Source organism: Parus major, chromosome 9 (assembly GCF_001522545.3).
Source record: "Parus major isolate Abel chromosome 9, Parus_major1.1, whole genome shotgun sequence".
Lineage (NCBI taxonomy): Eukaryota > Metazoa > Chordata > Aves > Passeriformes > Paridae > Parus > Parus major.
In genome coordinates, this window is record NC_031778.1 from 6,626,002 (window position 1) to 6,652,094 (window position 26,093).

General features: G+C 39.4%; 1 long non-coding RNA gene across 1 annotated transcript in view; it reads left to right on the top strand.

Annotated features, from left to right (window-relative positions):
• The window catches only part of LOC109022801, a 39,479-nt gene extending 14,092 nt beyond the window's left edge, over positions 1 to 25,387 (top strand). Inside the window, exons 2-3 of the long non-coding RNA XR_002002092.2 lie at positions 14,515 to 15,801; positions 18,241 to 25,387. This is a non-coding gene — a long non-coding RNA (uncharacterized LOC109022801). The remainder of the gene's footprint in view (positions 1 to 14,514; positions 15,802 to 18,240) is intronic.
• Positions 25,388 to 26,093: the final 706 nt, after the last annotated feature.

Genomic DNA, 26,093 nt, shown 5'->3' on the forward strand with positions numbered 1-26,093 from the left:
TCACTATAGCAGCCATAGAGCTGACACCATATATTTTTTAATTAATCAATAAGAAGAACAGAAATCTGTGAATCAAGAGATTGTTATGATAATGGTTTATGAAATACCTTGAAGTTTCAATAAACAAAGTGAAAAGGAAACAAGCTGCATGAGTATAGTGCTCTTCAGCTAACCATTTTTATTTTGTTATGGTAAAGATGTCCAGATATAAAGATATGAACCAGCCAATAAAGACATTGGTCTCTAGCATAGCTTGATGGTAAATGAACAGGTATGGTAAATATCCATAAATACACTTTCTCAGATTTTCTGCATCTGTTTCACCTCACTTGAACTTCCAGAGCAATGTCTTATTTGCATCAAAATAAATGACACAACTCTGTCCTGCTCCTTGTTACTTCACACAGATTATTGATCTTTATCCCCTCTTATCACTTCACCATTAATTCTTAAAACTGCAAATTAGACTGCAACACCCATTGTACTGTCAAGATAACAAATTGCAATGTCAGCCCTTGGCTTCATGCTCCAGATCAGTGGAAGGAGTGGCCATCTGCACAGGTCTTTAAGCAATACAGAGTATGCAAATGTATTATTCTTTACCACCGCAAGTTCAGCATGGAAAGATTTTCAATCCCAGTTTTGAAAAGTTCAGAACTACATCTAATTGTATGTCAACTACTGTTTCAATAGCAAAAAGTATTTCAATGATACCATAATATGTCACCTGAAAATTCAGTTTGAGGATTGAGCTGAACATTTTACTGAGGAAAAGGTTCTACTGATCAAAGAAATGTTGTGGTGAAATCCCCAAGAGCCAACAGCCACGACTGTCTACACATCCCCCTGTCTCCACCAGGTAGTTCCCAGGCATGAGGCAGTAAGAGAGGGAAGCAGCAGGCAAATCTCTGGGAGCAGATCCTTTGTGTCCCACTGTCCAGCTCTGAGTGTTCACCTGACATGCAGCTCTCTAAGACAGGTACTGCACCACTCTCAGCAGTAAGACAGCAGAACTTCTTCATTTTACTGGAAACATTCGAGCTGTGTGTGATCAAAACCATTGGAGTTTTACCTTTTCATTAAACAAAATTCTACAGCTAGTAAAAATCAGAACTGCCCCATTATCATGAAAAAAACCCAACAAAAAACAACTAGAAACCTCAAAGTTTCTGCCTGCCACCAATGCCTTCTCTCTCCATCACCACTGACGCCTTCTGTACCTGGAGAAAAGCCAAAACTTACAGAAAAGAGGTTTTTTTAAGGATTTCTGTCATCCTCCTCTGCTTTTATTTTTTTGTAAATGATATTGCTGCCAAAAATATAAAGGTTTTGCCTATTCACCATCCACTCATTGAGGGGCGGGGGGGGAAGACAGCCTATCACACATTTTCCAAAAATTGTGCCCTGGAAATACTGGAGACAGCTTAAATGCCTGAATCTGGATAGTTGTAGTGTAGGTCAGAATAAAACCATGCTCATGGCCAGACTTTTTGACTAACAAGATCACAAGAGCAATTGTTAATTCTCACTTTTAGACTTTCATTGGGAGACAAGCTTGAGAGCAACTAACGTAACTTAAAAATAGAAAATTAGTTTTCTCTGCATTTCCCAGGCTAGTCCTGTTCTACAGTTGTTATTTCTACTTTTAGACTGATCTACCTCATATTCACACAGTGTCAGGTAATGTTTCCTTCTTTCTCCACTCTTTGTTGGAAATCGGTTTCTGTATCAGTGAATTGCTGTAAATAAAGACCCCCTTGCACATGGAATACTATAATAACTGGAAAAAACCCACAATCCTCCAAAATCCCCTAAACTCTCAGCCCTTTCTCCTGCATTCCTTCTCACTTACCCCAGTCCTATTCTCTCGATGGCTTTGTGAATGGCCAGCTCTAGCACTCTTTGCAGGAAGCATCCTGGATTTGTGAGGCTGCTCAGTTTTTGTCCATCCCATATAGCATGAAACACATAATGAAAAAGCACAGTAGTGCAAGTTTTAGCTCGTATGTCCTAGACAGAATTGACCTTGGAGAAATACGCAGTCAGCTGTGCCCAACACTCTGTGTTCCCCCTCTATTCCTCTAAAATAAACATTCCAATCCCTTCCTACCAAACCCATCTGACACATTACAGCAGCCCAATATCAAGTGCCTTACTGCTGTTCTTTTCAACACTGGATTTTCATCTGCAAAAATAATCTAAGAATGGGAAAATTCATTCTCCCATGAACTTAGATCAGCAAGACTCATTTCTCCCCTTCCCCTTCTTCTGAGTGAGGTGGTTCAATACAAGCCCCTCCCTGGCAGCCAGACAATAAAACTGCAAATAACTTATTCTGATCAAAGCCCCATCTGCTTGGCAGCAGCAATTCAACTGCACTTGTGGTTTTTGTATGGCTGCAGCTTCGGAATTGAATGATCCTTTCATTTAGATGGAAGTTTAAACAAAATATGGTAATTAGCATCAACCACCGCTTTCATGGCTACTGTCTACAAAGACATCTCTAATAAAAGAACTTTGCTGCTTTTCCATCTAATTACACAACATTGTTGAACAATACAATTTAAATTTAAATCAGCAGCTCTTTTTCTTTAAGTCAGTTAACAGACTTCCTGTCTTATGCTACCTATCGATGTAGGGGATATGACTAAAATGAAGAATTCCAACTCTAAACCATCTCACCAGATTTTGTTTCATCTTTCCCCTAGGAATATGGCTGAGGTTGGTAACATTTAGCTCTAATCTTGCTAGTATAAAACTACCTATCTACCTTTAAAAAGGAAAGCAGGATTTAAGCTTTTTACCAGAGCAATGTAAAAAAACAGGCATTATGTAGCATTGCAGTTTTATGACATAATAAAAGATGCCAGCATGCAATGATGAATGTTTTTAATGAGACATCCACAGTGCTGTAGTCAATAAAACATTTTATAGGCACAATCCTGGGCGATATAAACAAGAGGAAAATTAATTTATTGTAACCACTACCAGTTTTTGTTTAGGTACTATAATTTCTCATTACAATAAAAATCAATAGTGGAAAAATTAATCTTATCCCCCCAAAAAGAGTATTTTTGGCAAATGACACTTTTAGCAATCACATTGGGCTGGATGTACCTGACCTTACAGCTGACGCCAAGGTGGGCCTGACCTTGGGTTGACAGAGAAACCCCTGGGGTGTATCAGCAGATGCTGTAGAAGAAAGCCAGTGGCTCAGCTAAAACAGTTAACATTAGCCCACAAAACCTGACTGAATGGAAAGACTTAATCTGGCCCCATCGTTGCTGATGAACTGATAGGCAGGAATAAAATACAGTTTTAAAGCCTCTGGCTGGGTCAGGGATTTTGACACATGAATTCCCTTAGGCCATTCTGACAACTCCAATCTAAAGGTTTATCCTAAAGACTTTTCTTGCCACCTTCTATTTGCCAAGTGAAACAAAAAGGGCAGGTAGATGAAATGTATCTGAGGGAGTCACATATTTTTGTAGTATGAGTTATAATTTGAGGGAACAGTTTTACTGTGTACTGATGTGTTTGTGAAACACCTTTTTAGAAATCTGATTGGAAGAGAAAGCTCCAGATGGGTAAACAGCATCCTCCATTAGTTCCTAAACGACGAGAGTAACACGAGGCACCAAGAGAAAAAACTTTGTTTCAATAACCTCATCTATTGTGCATTTCCCAAACAGCTAAATCCCAAACAGATTGGGGCCTGGAATACAGACAGAGAGCATTCCTCGCTTACATGCTGTTAGAGAGCTGAACAGTAAAACAGAGCAAGTTAAAATAGAAACCCTGTGGTCAATCCAGCAGCTTTTAATTACCATTCCAGGGAAGTGCTCTCCCACCCAAACACCTCGGGTAGAAAAACCTGGAGCCCATGTCTCACCATGCAGTTCAGCTACTCTCATCATCATTATTTCCTGCTCTTCTCAGCCTGAGCTTTCCCTTCCCTGACAAGTAAAGAGCAACTCATCTACCAATCCTCTTTACCTAGCAAAGAAACACAAGCACTCTGCAGTTTTCCACTGGGAAAAAACCCCAACCAAACTGTAATAAATTAACATATTGAAAATTTTGGAGAGAAGTGGCAAAAAGAATAAAAACTGAAAATGGTGCTTGTCAGGAAACTGCTTGAAAGCCCTTTGGCTGTGCCCTGTGCAAGGAAAGCTCAAGCAATCTGGAAACCTGCAGCAGGCAAAAATAGGAATTCTCACCATAAATTACTGTTTCCTTCAGAATTCTTTTGCCTGTGTCTCCTGGATTACATCCTAAGGTACGTTTAGCAATAGTCAATACAAGATTCATGAATGATTCATAAGCTTTCCTATTATGTGATACTGATGGTTATCCCAATGTTAAGGGACAACATTTCACACAAGATACAATACAACACCTGATCCCCATAAGGCTCTGAAACAGCAGAGACCTTTCAATACCCCTTTCACCATCTGCAAGGATTCTGTGATTTCCCTGTATCTATTTCCCTCACCTAACAGGATGTCTGTTCCTGGTGCTCTGTGTTTGACAGGGAGAAGCTGGAAGTTCTTGTCTGGGTATAGTTTCCAAATGTACTTTATAAAGGTATGATTTTGTTTCATTTATAATCCAAATACATTTTTAAATTTAGGGGAAAAATATAATGAAAAAGCAATCTTCTGAAGTATATTTTTTAAGTAGGAACGCTGCCAAATATTGTGCCTTTAACTGCTGCAAGCAGAAAACAGCATTAATGTGCAAATTATGTGTCATGTGCACATTACCAAAAAATTACCTTCTGCCCAGAGGAAAAAGTACTTGCCAGTTGCAGGGGTAGTGTCATGCCAGGACGAACCCAAGGGGATTCATTATGATACAGCAATTTTGTTTGGAATTTAACTTGAGCCTTTCAGCAAAGAGTATTTGCTAAACTAAAAATATTATTGCTAAGCAAAACTGAAACACCCCCAGAAAGGAAAACTATCCACACTGCCATGGCTATGGCCACACAAGCTCGGAGCTCCAGCTCGTGTAACAGCTTCCAGGGAGCAGAGGGAGATGGACACATCCCTGAGGAGAGGTTCCCAGGCTGGGACTGCTGTCACACCCAGCTGCAGCACAGCTGACTCAGCCTGTGCAGTGGGCACTGCCATCTCCTGCTTTGGGCCACAGGGGCTGTTACTCTGACTGGCCTGTGAAGTTTGGGAAATCACTTTTTCCTAGAAACCTCTCACATTACCAGAAATACATATTAAATGTAATCAAATTTGCTGGTTGCTTGCTGTGTAGTTTCTTTAGTTTTTCTTTATATCAGAACCAGATGGCAAACACAAAAAATATTCAGCTTCTCAGCACTTCATCAGCTGCTTCAGCAAGCCCTGACAAAAACTTCACATTTATCTTGGTAGAGAATGGCAGTGATGTAGCATGGAAGGGGGTAGTCAGTCTTCCTCGTATTGAAAGCACTACGGTTAGAATTAGACACCTTCAGTTTCAACAATGACAATGATGAATGATTTGTAATTTTAATTGTAAAATTTTAAACACAGGCATAAAATGTGTATTGAAAGGCACCCTGTCAAAAGGAAATATTTTCCTTCCATGAAAAAATAAAATGACTTTTTTGTACTGTAAATAACACTAAAAAAATAAATAGGAAAATGTGTGGGTATGGAATGCAGAGGTTTTTTATGAAAAGTGACCCACAAAACCCATAAGGCATATGAAGCTTGAGGGCATGGGACTTAACAATGAGTCCTGAAGACCTACAGGTAATCATTTTGCAGTATTCATCCTCTTGTGGAACCAAGGGAGCACTCCAGCTGCTTACAGTATCTCAGTTATCAGGCCTGCATCTTCACATCATCAGGAAAAGAGGGTTTGAACCTCAGGGAAGTTGATTCTCATGGAATAACATTCCCACTGACAAGCAGCCAGGGCAAATGCATGCCCACCACAGGCATCTGTCTGTGTTCAAGGTTCTTTCAAACAGAGGCTTCACTCTACAGCTACCTTTGAAGTGTGTTCCCCCCACCTCAGATTAAGGTAACACCCACCCTAATTTCAGTCTCCTACTGGCAGACCAGCTACACCAGCCAGGAACACACTTCCACCTACAACAGCCTGGGAGGTGCCCAGACAGAAATTACAGGAAACAGCTCTCGAGGGAAGGGATGAAAACACAGGCTGCAGTAAAACTGTTTAGGGTGCCATGTTTCCAAGAAATGTAGTTGCAATTATCCAAAGCCATTATTATGATTATTTTTTCCCAGTAAATGCTGTTACTTGGCAGGACAGTGTATTTCATTCCACTACCTATGGGTAGTTTCTTGCTTTTAAAGCCAAGCACAGAAACCCTTCCATGGAATGCAGATTTAATGATATAAAATGGGAATTATTTTTTTTTTCACAATGAAAAGCAGAAACAGGCTTGCCTTTCCCTCCCCTTTCTGCTCAGTGCCACTCATTTCTCAGTGCACTTACTGATCGAGCTCAAAGGACTTGTCAGAACTCACCACTGCTTGTTAAACTCAGAAGTCTGCATCCAGTGGCCATGATTTGACGTGGATGAGAATTGCACAGTTTTTATACTTGTATTGATTATTCCCTTCCTGCCTCACATCTATCTCTCTTGCTGTATTTCATCTTAGGAAGCTAGACCAGATGACCTGCACAGGTCTCTTCCAAAATAAATTACTTTATGATTCCATTAATCCTTGTACTACAGGTTCTCCAGGGAAAAAGCACTTTGTACAGAGACCCAACCAAAAACTAATTTTTTATTTCACACCATAAAAGTAATAATCCTGGGTATGGCTGTGAATATTAAGAATTTTTTGTGGAATGTAATGAGTTTTCTCAAAATATATATCCACAATATCCTCATATGAAAAGCCAGCTGTCCTTTTCTGTGCAGAAAAACATTCTGAGACTCAGAATTCAGTTTGCCCTACTTTGTATTAACATATGCACACTAACAATCCACCAGGTCTCCTGTGCTTTTTCTAACAATTGTAATAGGATTGGCAGGCCAAAAGGGGTTAGCACAGGTAGCAGGAACAGGAGGCATTTTAAATTGATCAAGAGTAATAAATTTGTTACTTGTAAGATGTCATTAAAATATCCTACAGGAAGATCTGTGATCTGTCCTAAAACACAAGCATCACATTCAAAGCCATCCTCAAGTCTGGCCAATGCCAGTGTCACATCATCATCTACAACACTTATGTGCAAGTGTGTTACTGTGTGGTCTTCTCACCTTCAAAAGTCTGCTTAACATCAGTATAGAGAGATATTTAGAGGATTGTTACAGGTGTTCCACCACTGAAGCCACTTGCCTTTGGTTCAGCACAGCACAGCCATACAATAACCCTTCAGAAAAGCATTGCCTGTCTTGTTATTTAAAGGCAGATGAGTATTGCACTTAAAAGAGACAGGGCTTAATCTGTAAACACTTCAAAGTGGTCTCTAATGACTTGGCTTTATCTCATCTTTTTTCATTTTAACTTCAGCTTTGATGTCCCCTCTAATCTTCTCCTAACCCTGGGCTCAAGAGCACATCATCACACAGGAGTTTTTGAGACTGTAGCACGTAGCCCTGACTAATCCACCAAAAGTCACAAGCAGGTTACACGGGCAATCTGGTGCACTTGAGGAGTGAATGGGGTGGCTGTGTGCCACACTCACTGCGGGCAGGTAAATGTGAGGACATGTGGCACCGGGACCTGACCTTGGAGTATTTGGCCACACCCATGTGGGTGACGGTGACAGTGACAACCTGCAGGCGAGGGAAGCATTTGCAGGTACTATTGACAAATGTTTCACCTTCACCACCATGATTTTGTCACAGGCAGGTATTTGTGTTTCCTCTAGAGTCTATCCATGTTGTTCTACTCAGAGATTTTAAATCAATAATATGCGCAAATAATGGACACTCCTGGCAGACTAATTTTTTAAAATTATTTTTTGATGCAAAGCAGGCCCCAAGCAAGCTAATTTCCACAGTATCAAGCAGATATAAAAATAGGATTACTTTTACTCTAAAGTTATTTTTTATAACCTGATGCTACTTTCTATGTGAAAAATTAGTGACTATTACTCTCCAAAGAAGCTACTTGCAGTGTAAAGTTATTTAATAACTTTATTTATTTAGTAACTGTTACTTCTGGGCCCACACTGTCCATACAGATCCCACTCTCGACCATGGCACAGACAGACCCTGGATGTCAAACCTCAGAGAACTTAATTTCTACATGTTTGACTACCTAAGGATATCTACAGACTTTGGTGAAAAAAACCCAATACAATTCCTTTTAATTATAACTTCAGACTCTGTCTGGAGATTTATAATTTATTAATTTTACATATCATTGAATGTGGCTGTGGATATCTGAGTCACCTTGTGCAAGTTCTGAAGGTGAAAAAGCCACAAAAGGAAGAAAAACAGTTTTCTCAGCATCAGGGTATAATCAATAACATCCCAGATTAGACAATCAGTGCCACAGTATATCATTCCCAATATTTTAAAGAAACATTTTAAACTGAATTCTTAAATAATTTAAAGAATATACTTCATATATATATATCTATATCTATATCTATATATATATATCTATAAAGAGCTATTAAGGAAGCACTTTACTAGATACTTACAACTTTCATCACCTTCAGCTGAACCCAGCTGAACTGAGCCTAAACTTTTAACATTTGCATAGACAAATTATAAAGTCCTTAGCATAAAAAGAAAAATTTACAAAATTCCTTAAGAAATATATTTAAATTAACAAATTATGTAATGTAACTACATACCCACAATTTTTAAGTACACCATGTGCTGTTAAAAATAAATAAGAGCACACTGTTTGCACAATTGGTGACTGGAGTCTATTTGGCTTCCCCTTCCTTTTAATTTTCCATATATTAACATTACCTGACTAATTCTACACAGATTAATTTTCAATGGGACTCAAGTAAATAGATATTTACAGAATCTGTCCTTTCTATTAATATTAGTTAAAAATGAGGTTGAAGCAACATGCTCTTCTAGTGATGCTTTCACTAAAAGGTAAAAAATACTTTAGCTACTACATGTAATTCAAAAGACAAGTAGACTAGTAATCATATACATGCTAAGTTTGAATTTTCTTAATTTTTCAGTAGAAAGCCCCATAGGGCTATATGTTATCAAAACTTAATAAAAATTAGCATAATAAAAACAGAGTAGTTTTTATATCTCATTTCAAAACTATCCTAAAGAATGTAATGGGATTCTGTTGTATGAATACACTTTCTTCAGACAAGTTTAAATTTTCTAGGAGAGAACAATACCTTCTCCCAGTTCATAAGACACTGCTCCTTGTTGTTTGGGGTTTTTTTTGAGACTGGAGGCATATTAAAAAATATCTAAATATGTTGCTCATATGACTTTGGTAAAAAAAAAAATATATATAGAGAGAGAGCAGAATTGTCCATGGATATATTCTTAAAACTCAGGGGACCACATTAATTACTGATGCAACACATAATCCTTGTCTGTCTGCTGCCAAATCTGTTCTCTCACAGGGAGCTGTAGATAGGATCAGGGTCTAAGCTCCTTCCAATGCACTTCCTAATATTGCTGCCATTACCAGTCTGTACCAGCGTGTCAGCTGGGAATGTGGCTCCTGCACCAACTGCCTGGGCTTAAATGAATTTGTCAGAATGAGGATGAGATGCCTCACTTGGCAGCATTACAAAATAGTCTCTTTCCAAGGGGATTGAAATCAATCCCTTCACCAGTGAGCTTTTAGGGGACTCACTGCTCTGCCCTGTGCTCATTAGTCGTGGAAGTGGTAAAACAAGTCATTTACTAATGTATTTTATGGTGTCTGATTAAAAGGGCTGAGAGGAGAGCAGACACTGGAACCTAAATACAGCCTGAGAGGAATTTTGCAGCCCTAGTGAGTAACAGGAAGAGTTTCTGTAATGCATGGAGCAGGCTGGCAAGCTCTGCTCTCATCAGACTGAGGGATAACTGCAGCAAACTGCGGGCATATGCTGAATTTACTGGTGTCCGTGGTGCTTAATGGGCCATCACCAACACGGGGTGCTGTGTGGGTGTGTGTTTCTGCTTGGCTTTAAGAGAGAAAATAATGCTGGAAAAGGGAAGGTCTCTGAAAGACAACTGTTACATAAATCTGAAATAGAAGAGGATCCCCTGATTTAGGAAGAGAAGATAAAGAACACAGGCAGATTTCTCTATGAATGGTGACAGTAATCTGACTGTCTGGCAGAACCCATAACGGCTGATTAAGAAGAAAAAAGAAAAATGTGATTAAAATATACTACAATTTCATATGGTACTGTCATCTTTAAAGCTCTCTCAAAAAAGGGATTTTTATGGGGTCTGACACAACACATATATAAACACACTGTAACAGCAAGAAGCTAAAACAAGTGAGTACAGAAGATATACCAATTAAAAGCAAGTTTAATTAGCGCAGAAGAGCCCCAGATTCAGGTCAAACTGAGCAGACTTCAGTAAACAGATTCAGAGCTACTTAGTAGTTTAAGTACCCTGGTCGATATTGTTTTAGTTTCTTTGCTGAAAAAGCAACATAAAGAAGCTAAACCAGGCTTGTATGAGCAGAGAATTCAAAACAGAACACCCCAAATCACCCAAACTCCAGCACAGCTCTCCACATTTACCCTTTGAAAGGCACAAGAGCATTGTCCCTGCTAACAGGTCCTGCTGAGCCTGGCGCCCTGCTATGCTCAGATGCATTAGGGATGAGCAGAGGCCTTTCTGTGCTCCTTGTGGTGGCCTTAGGAAAAGTGTCACACATTGAAAAACCAGAGATCAAACACTCCCATAGCTGCCTGTGAGCCTGACAAAATGCAAACCCAGTGAAGGGATGAGAGGAACTGAAGCCAAAAGTGAAAGAGGACTCCGGCATTGTGCAGGACTGGGGTTACTGTGCCTGGGAATGAACTGGGGGAGAGTTTGTGGACACAGCTTCAAGCTTCAAGACTCTCCTCTTAGCCAGATCCATCTGTTTTTTCCAACCCAGACTTGATGATTCCATCAGGTTGGTATAAATCGGTAATAGCTTCAGACAGCAGAGGGACAAATGACTCAAGAGACTTCTTACACCGGTATAGATCTTCTGAACTTTTGTCTGCTGTGGGTATTTTACTCTCCTTGCCACCATGTACCTCGTAACCACCACAGCAACATAGTGACAAAGCTACTCTCATTTCACAGATGGGACATCTACTGGAATAATAAAAAACCAGCAGCACAGAGACAAATGCTCTGGTGTCTGCCCATGTTCAGGGAAGCAGAAACAAAGAGAACATATGAAGGTACCTGTGATGAACAAGTGGTTGTGTGAGCTGATGTGAGCTGCTTTACAAACCCTGTTCTCCTGAGATTCCCAGCACTGGGCAGATCACACCCGCATCATGCAATAAAGAACAGTAAAATGACACCTGAGCTCCCAGTGCAGGTAAAACAAAGCAGCACAGTCCCACCAGCAGGGCTCGGTAAATCACATCCATTGCCCTGGGGCTCTGCTGGTTCTCAAAGAATGAGAACTGCTGTCTGTATGGGCCGATTGATCAGTGCTGCAGGAGGTGCTTGCAGCCAGCTCAGTCCTCCTCTGTACACTGCACACAGTCCAATGGAGAAAGAATGATCAGAGTGATTTGATGGATCACAGAATTAGCTTGACAGGTATCAAATCCCAGACTAGTCCTCTGAACAGAGGTTCCTGTCCTCCAGGCTATATTCACTAGCTAGTTCTGTAACCCAAGCAAAATGAAATTCTGCCTAGCAGTGTAAATGAACATTTCATGTACCACTTTGTCTGAAACTCCACCAGATGAATTTAATCCTGCCCTGGGGCAGGGAAGTAGGTTAAATGACTTCACAAATACTGTAGGTTCCTGTTTCCCTGTGATTCTACTAGTGCTTGGGATTGCTGCTCTGTTCCCAACGTGCCCTGGTGGCATTCATATGATGTGCTCATCTTTGCCTTGAAATATTTTAATAAGTTCAATTTTTTCCCTGCAGTAAGTCAGTTACCAATGTGGAGTATATCAATCATTGACATGGTGACAAAATACCCATGCATAAATTAAAAAAAAAAAAAAAGTTTTAACTTAATTTCATCAACACTATCTCTTCCAAACATATTAGTGGAACCTCATCCCAGTTTAGGCAGCAATCTTTCCCCATCTCAGGTTAGTTTAAAGGGCCCAGCTCACAAAGTCTGTTTGTATTACTGTAAAGGATCTCAGCAGAAGAACAGATGATTTAAAAGGATACTGAAATAGAAGCCCAAGGCAGGTGTAGCTGACTCACATTGGAGAGCCTGGGCATTGCAGCACATCTTCTTCATTTGTTTTGCTCTTTCCTGTATCATCCATTGGGAAGTATTGAGTCATTCTCTGCTGTGGACATTCATCATCCACAGCTTGGTGCTAACAGGACTCATGGACAATTCATCCCTTGACAGTGAAATAGTCACTGCAAGGGAAGGAAAGATACCCCAAGGTCAAATATTGCTTGGTGTGAGCAATTCACACAGCTCCATGCTGCTTACTGCTTTCCTTGGTTATATTCAAGAGACATGACTAAGCCAAGGGAAAAATAAAGCTTCCAGATGATCTGAAAACTCTGCAGTAAGGCAATTGATGTTTTAAAATATATAATTAACATAGATAATCGATAAAATCTAGTTAACAGTTATGTAGAGATTAAATCAGGTATGAAATCTGACTGAATATCTGACAACTATTTCCACTAGGAATCTAACAACACATTTGAGGAGAGATGCTTTCCTGCAATCCCAAAACGTGTAGTAAATTTGAGGAAAAATCTGCTAGACCCATTTAGTAAACTGATCTTTCTGCAAACTGTTTTTACCCACTAATAAATTCCTTAGACACGACCCAAAGCAAGTACCCAATCAGCACCACAGCATGGATTTGTCATTAATCATGTTCACAAGTGACTGCCTCTTCTCCAGAAAGGCCAGTTCCCACCTTGTTCAGGGCACACTACTTCACTCCTCAACAAAAAAAAGCACTGAGCAGCTGCTAGTTATAGGTGTTAGGGATATTCCAAAAAAATTTTTGTAGTCAGAATATAGTTATTTCAGGGGTGCAGGAAGGAGGAAAGGGAAAAATAACCTTTTCCTTGGAACATACCCATGTCAAAGAGGTTTTATGGGAGAGATTTGTAATGACTGGGCTCTATTTTCCCATCAGAGTAGCCACTAGGCAAGTGGTTGGAGATTGCAGAGATGAATCAAACAGAAAAACTAACCAGTGGTTATTGGCTATTCTGAACTATGTAATTTCTTTGCTGAGCATTTGTTTTTAACTGCCTTAAAGGTCACTTTTGTGGCAGAAAAGGAAACTACACATTTTGCAGAAGAGAATCTGGATTTGTAATTAGGCTGTAATTGCATTCTTTCCTTTCCCACCTCACCCAGGCTCTCGGTGGGCTGCTTCACAGACCACCCAACTGTAGAAGCTCACAGACCTCAAGTCCTTCCAACACCTCTCCAGAGGCTTTCTGTGAAATAGCTCAGTTAATGCCCACACTAGCTCAGTGCTCATACCCTCAGCTTCCTCTGCTGTTGCAGAGATGCAAATGGATTCAGCTCTTCTCTGGAAAATCAGTAGAAGCACAAGCTGAAAGGCTGAAAAAGAGTTTGAGTAAAACAACAACAGGCAGCGCACATGTTCTGAGAGCACTAAGGAATCATGAACTCTGCAGAAAAAGATTAATTTTGTATGTGTTATCTTATCTGTAGGTCAAATTTAATTAGGCAGCAATAGAAACGAAGTATCCTGAGTTGTAATAGGGAAGTTACTTTGTAACTTTTTCTTTCAGTACAGGCCCAAAATTTTCCCACCCCAAGTAAATCCCCTCAAACTTGTTTTGTGGTCTTTATAAATCATTCCTTGGTGTATGGCAGTCTCAGCAGAACCAAAATAGTCACACTGAAGAGCAGGGACAGTTCTCAGTGAGAATGAGATGGATAGAGAAATGTGCACTGCCAAAATATCAGACAAAGTGAGCATCTTTATATTTTTTTCAAAGGGACATGTTTTTCTTTAATAAAACTAAAACTGTAAAGACACAAAACTATTTCACCACATAGGTACATGTATGATTACACATCACACAAAGAAAGAAGTAGCCTTGAGGTAAACATTTTCTCACATGTCTAGACTGCCTAAAAATACTTTGAGCACTGTCATAAAAAATACAGATTTTTTTTTTTCTTATAAGTACCAATTTTCCATATGATTTCTCTTGATAAATGTTACATTTTTCATTTTGGCAGGGCAGTGTGTGAAAGCTTACAGCTATCATGGCAATGAATTATCCAAGGACGATGGTTCTGAACTGCGGTTCTGCCATGTGCTGGTGACCTGGCTGACACAATTCAAACTGGCAAGCACCAAGGCATGGTGGTGCACCAATTGCTTCCATCAGGATCAGGCAGACTGTAATTTCTCTTCCTCTTTCCCCAATAGGAGCCTACAGTGCAGCTACCATGAGCCACAGAAACAAAGAAAATGGGCAGCTTCAGATGCACACAGGATAAAGTCAGCAAGACCAAGGCAAGTCTCATTCCACAAAGGACAGAAACACCTGTCCAAACTCAGCTGAACGTGACAATCCAAGCAAAACCCCAAAGGTATAGTGAGGATTCAGCATGCATCACCCTTGTCCTGTGGACCACACTCCAGGCTCCTGGCCAGCCCCCTCAGCACAGTTGGTTTGCTGCTGGTCTTCTCCCAGTAGCCCTGAGAGGCTGCTAACACCCTTCCCCATACACCATGAGAAATACAGGTTATTTCCAGAGCTCATGAACTGGCTGTTCTCTGGCTACATGGCATTCATTGCAAGACCTGAACCTCCTTTGCCTCAGCCCTCCTCAGAAAGTCCTTCTGTCAAGAACCAGCAGATGGACACAGAAGAAGTTTTGTTTCCTGAGGTGGCTTTACCTGAGGCTGATTCCCAGCACACAACAGACTGTCACATGTGGGAGGTGAATGAATGCTGCTAGCTCATTTCTGTAGCTGCTCTTCTGCACTTTCCAATAAATAGGAACAAAGAGCTTCTTATCTCCTAGCAATTCAGATCATTAAAACAAATCAGTGTAGTCATACATATCCTTTTTATGTTTTCTCGTGAGAGTTAAAAAAAACAAATAAAGCAAAACAAAACGCCCTTACCTGTAGAGGAAGAAAATGAAGGAAAATACAAGAATATGAGTCATACCACAAAATATTCACCTTAATGCTCATTTAATAATTTTGTACTTTTCTGACTTAGAGTTACTGAGTCACTATTGTCACCAAAGCGAACCAATAATAAAAAATACAATCCAATGCAAGTGAAATACAACAGATTATTCACTTATCTGGAGCCAAAGCAAAAATATAATTAATCTTTGTTAATACATGATTTTATGCTATACCAATTAAAGATAGGTTGGGGACATTTTCTCTAATTATTCACCAAAAGCAGTGCTTTATATTTCAGCCAGGATTATCCAGAGAATAATACACTTTTATCCCTTTCCTCAAAACACACTTGTGCCCCAGGAAATTTAACTGCCTCTATCTAATCCCATGAAAGTCCTTTTCATTGTTATTTCTTGGTGGGAATGTCAATCAGAGATGAAAAAGAGGAAAACAAAACACAGAGTGAGGTGGTTTGCTAGAAACATCACGTCAGCCAGTGCCAAAATTACATCAGATGGCATAAAGAAGAATCCCTTTGAAGAAGTGGCATGGAAGAAAAGTGTCACTTTTGTATCCTTTTCTCTTTGTTTTCTCAGATTAATAGTTTATTTCCTTTTTGTGTTGTTTTGTTTGTTTTTTTTTTCAGGCATACTCAGCATTGCATTCTATTTCCCAAATAACATCACGGGCACTTCACACAAGTTTGTACCAAAACCTCAGCATCAGCTGTGTTTTAATCAGCTTTTTCCAAGCCATCCTCAAATCAAACACCACAAGATTTTCTCTCTTTACACTTTTATGTAATTACATTGCCAGCAGTGACACAAACATGGGAGGTGGGGCTCAGACCCCGCAGGGTCTGATCACTGCTGACAGTGGTGTGAGCACCAAGGATGTTCTCCCACAAGCAGCTGGAGCACAGACACTTCATCCATCTCCCCCCCAGGCACAGGGGTTTGGTACAAGCAGCCCACACCCAGAGTCACTCAGGGGTCCCAGCCACAGATAAAACCCCAAGGGTGCTTTGCAAATGCTGCTCTTTCCCTAAGGCCAGACAAATGTGGCAGTTGTAGGACTTTTGTCAGCCTTTTCAGCAGGCCTTAAAATTACCATTTCTCTATGAAGTATGCTCTTTTAAGTTAAAAGCTTTAAAAAGTAAATCTTTTTAGCATAAGAAAGACAAAAAATAATGGTCACAAAAGAAAAGAATAGAGAGAAGCGCTCACAACTGAGAACTGAAGGCTCTCAATTCTCACTCCTGAAAGCTACAGCTGAGCACAGGACACTGGAGCTGCCATGCTCAGGTAAACACAGATAACAAGAGTACTTTGAAGGCACTGTTTCTATTCTTCCCAGGCTCAGATTAGTGCTGTCTGGATTTCTATGAATTCTGTACTAGTGAGGCCTTCACATCTTTGTGAAATAAGAATCAAGTTCCAAGATGGAAAGATGTCAAATATGGTTATAGATGAGTAATAACTTGCGTATACATTTCTGTTTCCATACTTTTGATATTACATGATTTTAAATTCATTTACAGTCTGTTATGGTCAGTGTTCTCCACAGAGATCCCAGACCTCTGAATATTTGCTTTCTTGCTGGCTAGCAAGGCTTTTCTATTGTGGATTTAAACAACACAACTGAACCTGAGCCATGTGGGTCTGAATCTGCTCAGCCACTACACATATGCATTAGAGGAGGGGGCAGATTTTCTTAATCAGTATAAATTAAAGGTTTGCTTGATATGAGAATAAACAAATCAAAGCTTAGAGAAAGGGCGCAACCTGAGAGTCCCAATACTTTTCGGGGGTATTTGTGGGGCAACCTAAAACTAGATTTCTTATTTTGGGATGAACTTTGACTTTAAAAAAATATTTATCTAAATAATCAACTGTAAAGCTAAACAAGGGATTTGTGAGATGGGAAGGAGGACAGCTTTCCTCCAACATTACTCTCTGTGCAGTCTGACATTTGCACAAATCAGAGACCAAGCCTGTACAGACCTTTCCTACTACCACTGCAGCTGCTTTGGGTCAAAGGAGCACTAAGAAATGTGGGTTTGTTTTCAGCTGGTCATTTTTCTTGTTTGGATGCTTGGTTTGGTATGGCTGCTAGAGAATTCATTGATTTTGAGCTTTTTTGTTTGTTTTTACTGGACCAGTTGTCATACATGCATTGCTAACAACCAAACTTGAGAGTTGTAAGCATCACTCTGTTTTATCACCTCCTGCCCCTTTTCCACTACCACTGCACTGGTTTTGCCTATTCAAAAGTTTAAAACAGGATTTCTCAACCTACCTTAGAGCTTACTCTCCCAGCAGCAGCAGAATCAGAGCAGCTAAACAGTTAGTAGGAACTTGATGTTAAATAGTGAGCAGAGACATATAATGGGGGAAAAAAATCTGTGAATATTGTAAGATCTTTTTCCAAGCAAACCAAGAAATTCTAAGCTCTGAGAGTTAGAAATAAACCCTTCAACAATATACAAATGTCCATAAAATACAATGTTTATATACTATTTTTATATATATAAAACTGATCAGATTTCTTACTCTTTGTGATGGTAGCCTTAGTTGGCAAAAGGTTTCATATTTATATATAGATAATTCCTCTTGGTCATCTTAGGTGTAGGTAAATGTACTTTGAATAATTAGAGATGCTCCTGAATTCCTTATACAGCTCAGTAAAATTCAATCCACCATGGTATCCATGAACTTAGTTCCTGGGGATCAGCATCTCTCTGTGCAGAGTTAGATCAGGACAGAGGGGAAAGAGACCCAGGAGAAATGGGCTTTCAGGAAGCTGAAGCTCACACAGTGCGTAGGAATTCATCCTTCCAACACCAGAGCATGCAGCCACAGCACAGTGCCCCAACATCCTGCTAGAGGAGGAAGAGAAAATTCCTGTGCAGGTACACTTAGGCTCTGCCCAGTACCTCTGGAAGCAGTTTAGGGCTGTTGTGATTATTCCTGATTTACTCTGCAACACTTATCCACCTATAACAGTCAGTATCCTACCTTATAACTCAGGACAGAAAAAACTGCTTTTTGCATTTGAAATTTCAGCCTTAGAAAAGCATCAGCTGGAAATATGGAATGGAATGGAAATGGAAAGAAGCTGAAAGAAGAGGAACCATTATAAAATATCCCATGTGTTACAACCCGTGCTTACACAAGAGAACATGACTCATTCTACTACATGTGCATCAGGGAAATGAAAGTGCAGTGACTGCTGAGAGAAAAGACAGTAAAGTCTTCTCAGGCATAGATCAAGAAGACTCTTGTCATGGGTGGTGTGCAGCTCATAGAGGCTCCATTACTCAGTTTTTGTGGTAGTCCAGCAGTACAATGCCCCACCCAGGAGCCAGGAATGCACCTCTGTGAGGAGGACAGAAGAGGGATTGAATGAGAAGAGCTGTCCTCATGTGTGAATGAGCTCAACAAACAGCATTCCTCATCTTGGCTCATGTGTTTGACTGGTGGGGAGAAGCTGGATCGAGGCACTGTGGTCTCTCCTACACACAGACCCAAGAAAAGGCAGGGAGCAGCTGCTGATGGGACAGCTCAGCATGGAGAGGAGCAGCCAGGACCTCATGGAGGCCTGGAGGAGTCACACACAGATACTTGCTATAAAACATACCCCATGATGCCACTAGGATTTATAAATTGGGGATTAGGAAGTGTTTGGGGGAAAACTACAGTTGAAAATTAAGATTCTGCTTCTCTGATCTCATCCTATGCTTAATGAAAGGGACAACCTATTTACACCCATGTCTTTAGACCTCCCCCCACTAAATAAATACATATTCTTTTTTATGTTGAACAAGTAGAGATTGACCTTATTTAGCTTTTATCAAACTGTATCTTTTATATTAAACAATGAGTGCAGTTACTAAACTCCCCTTTGCAGTAATATTTTAAACACTAACCACTAAATGCCCATTGCTCAATGTCCTAGACCTGCTCAAGCAAGAAACATGAAGTATATCAAATTGGACTGTAAATTATGTGAGTTCTATTTTGAGCGTGACATCATTCATCCTGTTGTTTCAATTTAATTATATTTAGTCTTCAATCCATCCCCAGCAGCTCCAATATTTCACTTTTTGTTAGTTTGTCTGCTCTGCTCTGACTAGTGACTTACAAAAATAACCACATTTCAAAACATCACTTCAGAAAATTAACCCTAAAGCAGTGTTCCCAAGCCATCAACACTTCTGTGCAGGAGAAAAAGTATCCTGAGTGCCCAGTTGACAACAGTGGTTGCTGAAAGCAATAACAGAAAAACAAGGTGAAAACTCAGAAAAACACACATTCACATTTCATTTCTGGACTGTTTGATACTCTAGAATCTGAATCTGACAGCAAATACTGTCATTACTTTATTATAACCTAGATACATATGCTTAAATCTTCCTATTAAAAAATCTTTTTTTAGATGGTATTTTCTGTGCCAGGTCCTACGTATAAGATGATACTTTTCTTCTAGTATTTTCAGTGAAATTATTTGGAATAGTCATTTAGTTGTAAAGGCATTTTACAGGTCCTTTTTTTAAAGGAAAATATGTTAAAGGCATATAAATTATCCTCACTGAGCTTTTACTTTTAGAGTAATATTGTAAAAACTCCAAAAATTACTCTGTAATTTGGAAGGAAAAGCTTAAATGATAAAGTTTAAATTTTAAAATCATATTAATTTTCCTTGGATCATGGACCAATGCATCAAGGTTAAATATTTGTGGAGGTAGTTTACAAATGATTGCATCTCCACAGTACAAACAATTCATTTGGTACCTTCACTTCTGCAAAACTGAGTTTCTGTAGGCACTCACTAACCTAACCTATTTTCTATGTAAAAACCCCTTCCCATAAATATACCTAGTTCTTCTGAACAGTCTTGCCTAAGAAGTTTAATAATGTAAATGAATTATTTTATTAGCTATTGCCCCAGGACTGGACATCATGTCATCACAATACTCCAGCAAGTGCAGACATGTCTCAAGCCCCATTCTGCACTGACCAGCTTTGGTGGCTGCTCTGGTTTTACTTCTCAAACCTCAGCAGAATTTCCCTTCCCTAAAAAAGAGGCTTTAGCCTGAGCCACAACTGCACCTCTTTAGACAGGAACAAATGATGCTTCAACATTCCTTATGGGAATGCAGTATTTATCTAGCAAATAGGGATCCTACAGATAAGGAGAGAGTGTAAATATACATTTTTTCCTTAATTCAAATTATAAGCCCAAACATAAAATACAAAGCTCAACATTCCAACTAGCAAAAATTATTGCTACTTTGTTGTTGTGCTGGTGGGTTTTAAACAAGCCAGAAGTTCTTTATTCTTTCCCAAACCTACCAACAGAAAGGTGGCAGTTTACATTGCAAAGGACACTCACTAGTGGAAGTGGCATTTCTGGGTTTTTTTCAGTCTAACAAGAAAATCCTTTACATCAACTCCTGCTAAAATGATGCTTAGCAGTGTTAGGGTAGGACAGGAAGTCTCACTCCAGGGCCTGCTTTTACAGAAGACCTAATGTCTTATGGTACAATTTTCTATTGTTCATTATTTATTCAAAATATTTCTTTGAAAGTGACAAAGTTCTCTTTGATGTAAGGCAAGAAGACAGTTTATCAGAACCATCTTTCACATAAAAGTTAGTCTGGTTCAAAGCACCAATAGAAATAATTTTGTGTGAATAAATGTATTTTGAAGGCCATCAGTTCGAAATAGAACCTGGTGATTACATTTTGAATGTGTCAAAAATGAAATTAAACAAACTGAGAGTGCAGCTGAGGCCTAACTGGCTCTATTTCCCTCAAATCCAGATTTATCATTGCCTTCATTGCTGGGTTTGGCTCAGCATCTTGCCCTAGGGTGTTGAATGACACCCTCAGGGTCCTGCTGGAAAAGAATAAAAGCTTTCTCTCTCAGCTAACCAGTAAAGAGCAAGTCAACAGCACTCCAGGAACACCTATTAAAGCCTACCAGAGTCTAATAAAAATAGTTACTTAAATATTAAAGCCATTTCATTGCTAGTGGCTGGAACACAAGAAAGCAGGCATTTCAGCTGGTTCAAGTCTTCATCAAAGGCTTAAAAGGAAAATTTGTTCTATTTTTAGGCACAAGCATAGAAGCACTGTGCTTGCCAGCCCATTTTATTCTAACATCAAAGGAAATGAATGTTTAAACCAATTATTTCTTAAATCCTACAACTAAAAGTGGTGTCTCAGCCCCCTCCATCAGTGCTACTGTACCCAGCCAGCCCAAAACAAACCATGGCCAGTCAGAAGCATTTATGTCAACCATAGGGTCAGGGTTTATAAATTCCTTCAGGGTGTTAAAAGCATCAGAAACACCATTTGTGTTTAGACAGATGTAGAGGAACAACAGATTACAAATTTACAAGGCTCAACAGAAACAAAGGGTGCCAAGGGAAACAAAAGGTAATGGGTACAAATAAGAGAAGTTAAACTTCTTACCACTGAATTTGAGATAAAAATAAAACCTCTCATAAAATAAACTTGCTCTAATTCCATAATTGCACAAAAAACAATAAGATCTTTACTTTAAACTGGATTGTAACACTGAGCACTAAAGCCAAGGATCATTTAATCTTTTCCTTCCCTCCTGCTGCACACCATTTCCACCCTGAAAAGCAGCAACAGGGATTAGTTCAGTTCAGAGACAGGTTTTGTTGTGAAAGACTCAGCTCCACTCTAACAGCTATGGGTTGGAGAGAAAAAAATGCTCATTGCACTGGGAATTTTGGAAGCCCCCAGGTAAAAACCTGCCACATCAAGCTTCATTTTTGATTGCCTGTGGATGTCCTCACTGTCTGCTCTCTTCCCTTTCTCTACTTACCTGTCTCTGAGATAGTCCACACTCAATCAAAGTTTACAAATTGATCCTCACGTTTGACTATTCTTATGAGTGTGTTGCCAAAATCATGTAAGTAAAGGTTTGACTTTATTTCACTGCAGTCTGGAAGATTTCTGCTTTTTATTTCAAAGACAATTACACCTCTTACATTTACACATGTTCATCTAGTTCTTTAAGCCATTTATGGGTATGTCCATGTAAACTCTTTCTCAGCAAGCTACTTAAATATGGTTTGTTTCTGCTGACTGGGAAAGACACAGCCTTGTATGTCTTTGCATGAAGTCCTTTTCATAACATTACATTAAAGAAATTATCAATACTCATGAATGTACATCTGGATTATTTCTCATAAATAACAGATCTAATACATGAGAATGCATGATCTGAGTATCATCAACTGATGGTGCAGTAATCCCTGTCTTTCCTCAACTAACATTCTCCTATAGACAGTGGGTCTGTATCAGCAAGTTTTGTCACATCTAACATTTAGGTTCAACACACTTCCATGGCAGCCATCCTTTTCTATTCAATACACACTGGGTCTCTATAGCAACACTGGCCACAAACAGCTTTTTAGGCATTAAAAAACCCCAAAAATGTTCCAGACAGAGAGATAAGTGTGAGTTTTGATAGTGTGCAGGGCATCAAGCTGACACCAGAATTGCTCAGGGCAGCCCCAGGGAGCACACCATGCACAGCATTAATACTGGGGACTCCCCAGCACAGGCACATCATTAGCACTGGGGGTACAAATGCTCTAGAGATGGGTGCTGGTCTTGACAGTGCTCAGAGAAATTCATGCTATCCAGCATCAATATGCACCAGGAATTTTTCCACATAGATGGGAATGCACCATCCTTTTTCCAATTGCCAGGCTAAGCCATACACAACCAAGAAGCAGGGGCTCCTGGAAAGTGGTGCCAGTTAAAAAAGAGGGTTGAGTACAGCTCCAGTCTTTCCTGTAGGAGATCAACTTGTGTAAAAGCAACAGCTACGTGTTGGGCAAATGGTAAAACTCTGAAATGTATCTTTAAAATGGTTTGCTATTAACAGTTGGAACTTTCATGTGTTCTAAGAATCTTCCTGTGCAAACACAAAGATGTAAGAAACATGCAAATGAAAGCCTAAGCGTATGACTGCAATGTGCATCTGCCAAAGGCACAGCACTCATCATGGATCATCCAGTTCCCTTCTGCAGGCAAAACATAATTAGGTGGCCAAAGAAAGAGAACAGAACAAAACAAGCTCTGACACATCACTGAGAAACAGCAGCTTTGACCTTTCAGCATCCTGTGCAGCAACTTGCTGTAGCTCAACTGACAAATCATAAAAGAGATGTTTCCTTCCTTCACTCTCTTATACCAAATTAATATCAACTACATCATGCAATTCTTCTTACATTTCCCTCTTAATGATCTTTGTGGAGGCTACCAAAATACTACTGCAAGGTAATACACTGTAGGGTTTCACTACTGAGCAAAAGATGGAAGAATATTTATTGTAGAGAACAAAAAGGACACATTGGTAGCACAACTTGACTCCAGCCTGGGCTGTCATTAGTTTACCTTTCTCCATAAAGACATCTCCCTGAAAAATCTCTTCGGAAAAAATTACTTTAAAGTGCAGGAAAATCTCAATAAACATAGCCTTCCTGCCACTTGAAAACCAGTCTAGCCTCTCTAGTTTCCTAATTGCTACCAGGCAGAAGTAATTGTAACAAAAATAAAACAGTTTTGCTTGACTTTGCCATCCCTGCTGTGATTCCAGAAGCTTAGAGAACCCTGCAAGATAAAGCAGTACATTTCACTGAGGAATGAAAAAGAAAAACATATTGAAATTTGGCCCATTGCTTCTTGATATTATGAGAGTAGAATTATTTCGGGACTAAAACCAGGCTCATCATATAAAATTATTCCTTCTATTGGAGGAAGAAGGAGGCAGCTTCCAGAGCAGCAGTGGATTTTTCTAATCTGCTTCACATCACATCATCATGGCTACAGAGCACAACTCCTGTCAGCACATACTGTGGTTGTGCAGAAGCACACAGGAGCTTCTTTCCTTCCTGACCATTAAAGAGTCAAATCCCAACATTGTGCAGATAAAGAAATTATTCTTTAACTTGAGAGACAGAGCCTTTAAAATAGGAGTTCAAAGTGGCCATCAGGTTTTTTGCCTATTTCTAAGCAGGCACCAAACTGTTTCCTGCAGCCAGGAAGTTAAACCAGCCTAGAGACACTTTTAATGCCACCTGGTTAGGAACCAAAGTGTTGCCAGTTCCCAATAACTGTAGGGTCAAGGTTCAATGCCCTCCTTAGAAGGTGTGAGCTACAGATTGAGGTATTTACATCACAATCCCACCTTTAAAGTAAGGCCTCTGACTCTCATGACTGCCAAGATGTCTTTTAAAAGTTGTAATGGCTCACAGAACAGAAGGCAACTACAAATAACAATTTCTTATCTAATTTTTAGGTGAGCCTCATGTTGTTTGGGTAGATGGTAGTGGGTGATTCTGGTAGTGACGGTGTCCAGTTTAATAGGTTCCAAGGCAGGAAATCACTGGCTTCTGCACATCCCATCTATAAATGCTTGAAGGTACTCCAATCCTTTAAACAGTAGGAGAACATAGCATGAAGGATTATTTCATGACTACTTCAAAATCAATGTTTAAAACTTAGCCTTCACTTTGCAGCAGAGCTGGAAGGAAAATAAATCCGAGAATGTGTCCACTCAAAATATGCACTTCCCAGCTCAACCTGCCAGCTTCTTTCCCCTGAGTCAGCAGGGACCTGAAGGAGACTAAACAGCTTCCTGCTAAAAGCTTCAGAGGTTAACTTCCCTCAGCTGTTATCCTACCAATTCATTCGAGTTGAGCACGGAAAAGTAGAAGCCTGGCAGGAGATCAACATTTTTTTTTTAATTTAAATGCTAACATTTCCAGTCTTTTTAACCTCATTTTAGCAAGTTGATAGATTTGTTTGTGCCTTTTCACTCTGTCAGTAGATCTTTTCAGAACAATCCTATTTGACATTGACGTAAAGGTTACCATATGCATCAGGCAGTTTGAACGTGTTGCTTAAGGAAGAGAAAGACAAAGTAACTCAAGGAAGACCCAGAGAAAGAAGCTTTGTAAAAGAACATGTTTTCCTTTCTCTTCTAAACATGTAGTTTAAGATTAGTACTTTGCTAAAGTGAAGGAGAATGCAATAGTTGGCAGAAAGAAAGTATGCTTTGTACAGTACTTATTTGTCTATAGACAATAAAATCTGCATTAAAAAGTATTTTTATGAATTGTCATGCTGTTCTATTAACACAGGAAGCTACATGCAAACAAGGCTGTCCATTAGCACAATCCTAGAAGTTATCTAAATGTGATAAATTATAAGGAGACACCATCAGTAATCACAAACAGGTATTCATAGGAATATCTCATTAAATTCTTACATTACAAATGACAAAAATATCAAAAATAGGTGTGTTTTATTTGAAATAGAAAAAGACAATCCAAACCCAAAGCAGAGAAGCCTTACATTTTCAAAATGAAAAAAAAAAAGCAACCAAACCTGTTTGAAACATGTTGATGATGTAGGAATAAAGAGCACCAGAAAGCAGTTAATTACCCAGTTTAGACTGCATTTAATATACTTTTCATTGCATTGACCATTAATTTGCCATTTTTTTCCTAATAGCCTTTCCTCAAATCCACCCAAAGCCACTGGATATTTCAATGAGCAGTGAAACAGAAATGGAGGCTCAAGGCTTGGATCACAGCCAGAAAAAGAAAAGCTGCTGCCATATGTTAAATACCCAGGAACATGTCATATCAGAATTGAATTTAAATTTCCTCAGTGCCTGAAATTTCACTTTTAAAAGTGCGGTGTGATATGAAAACACATTTTAATATAAATTTCAATAATTTTATAATGTTATCTAAACAATGATTTTTCAGCAGATGCCACTCATTAGTGATTTACAGAAATTTATTTA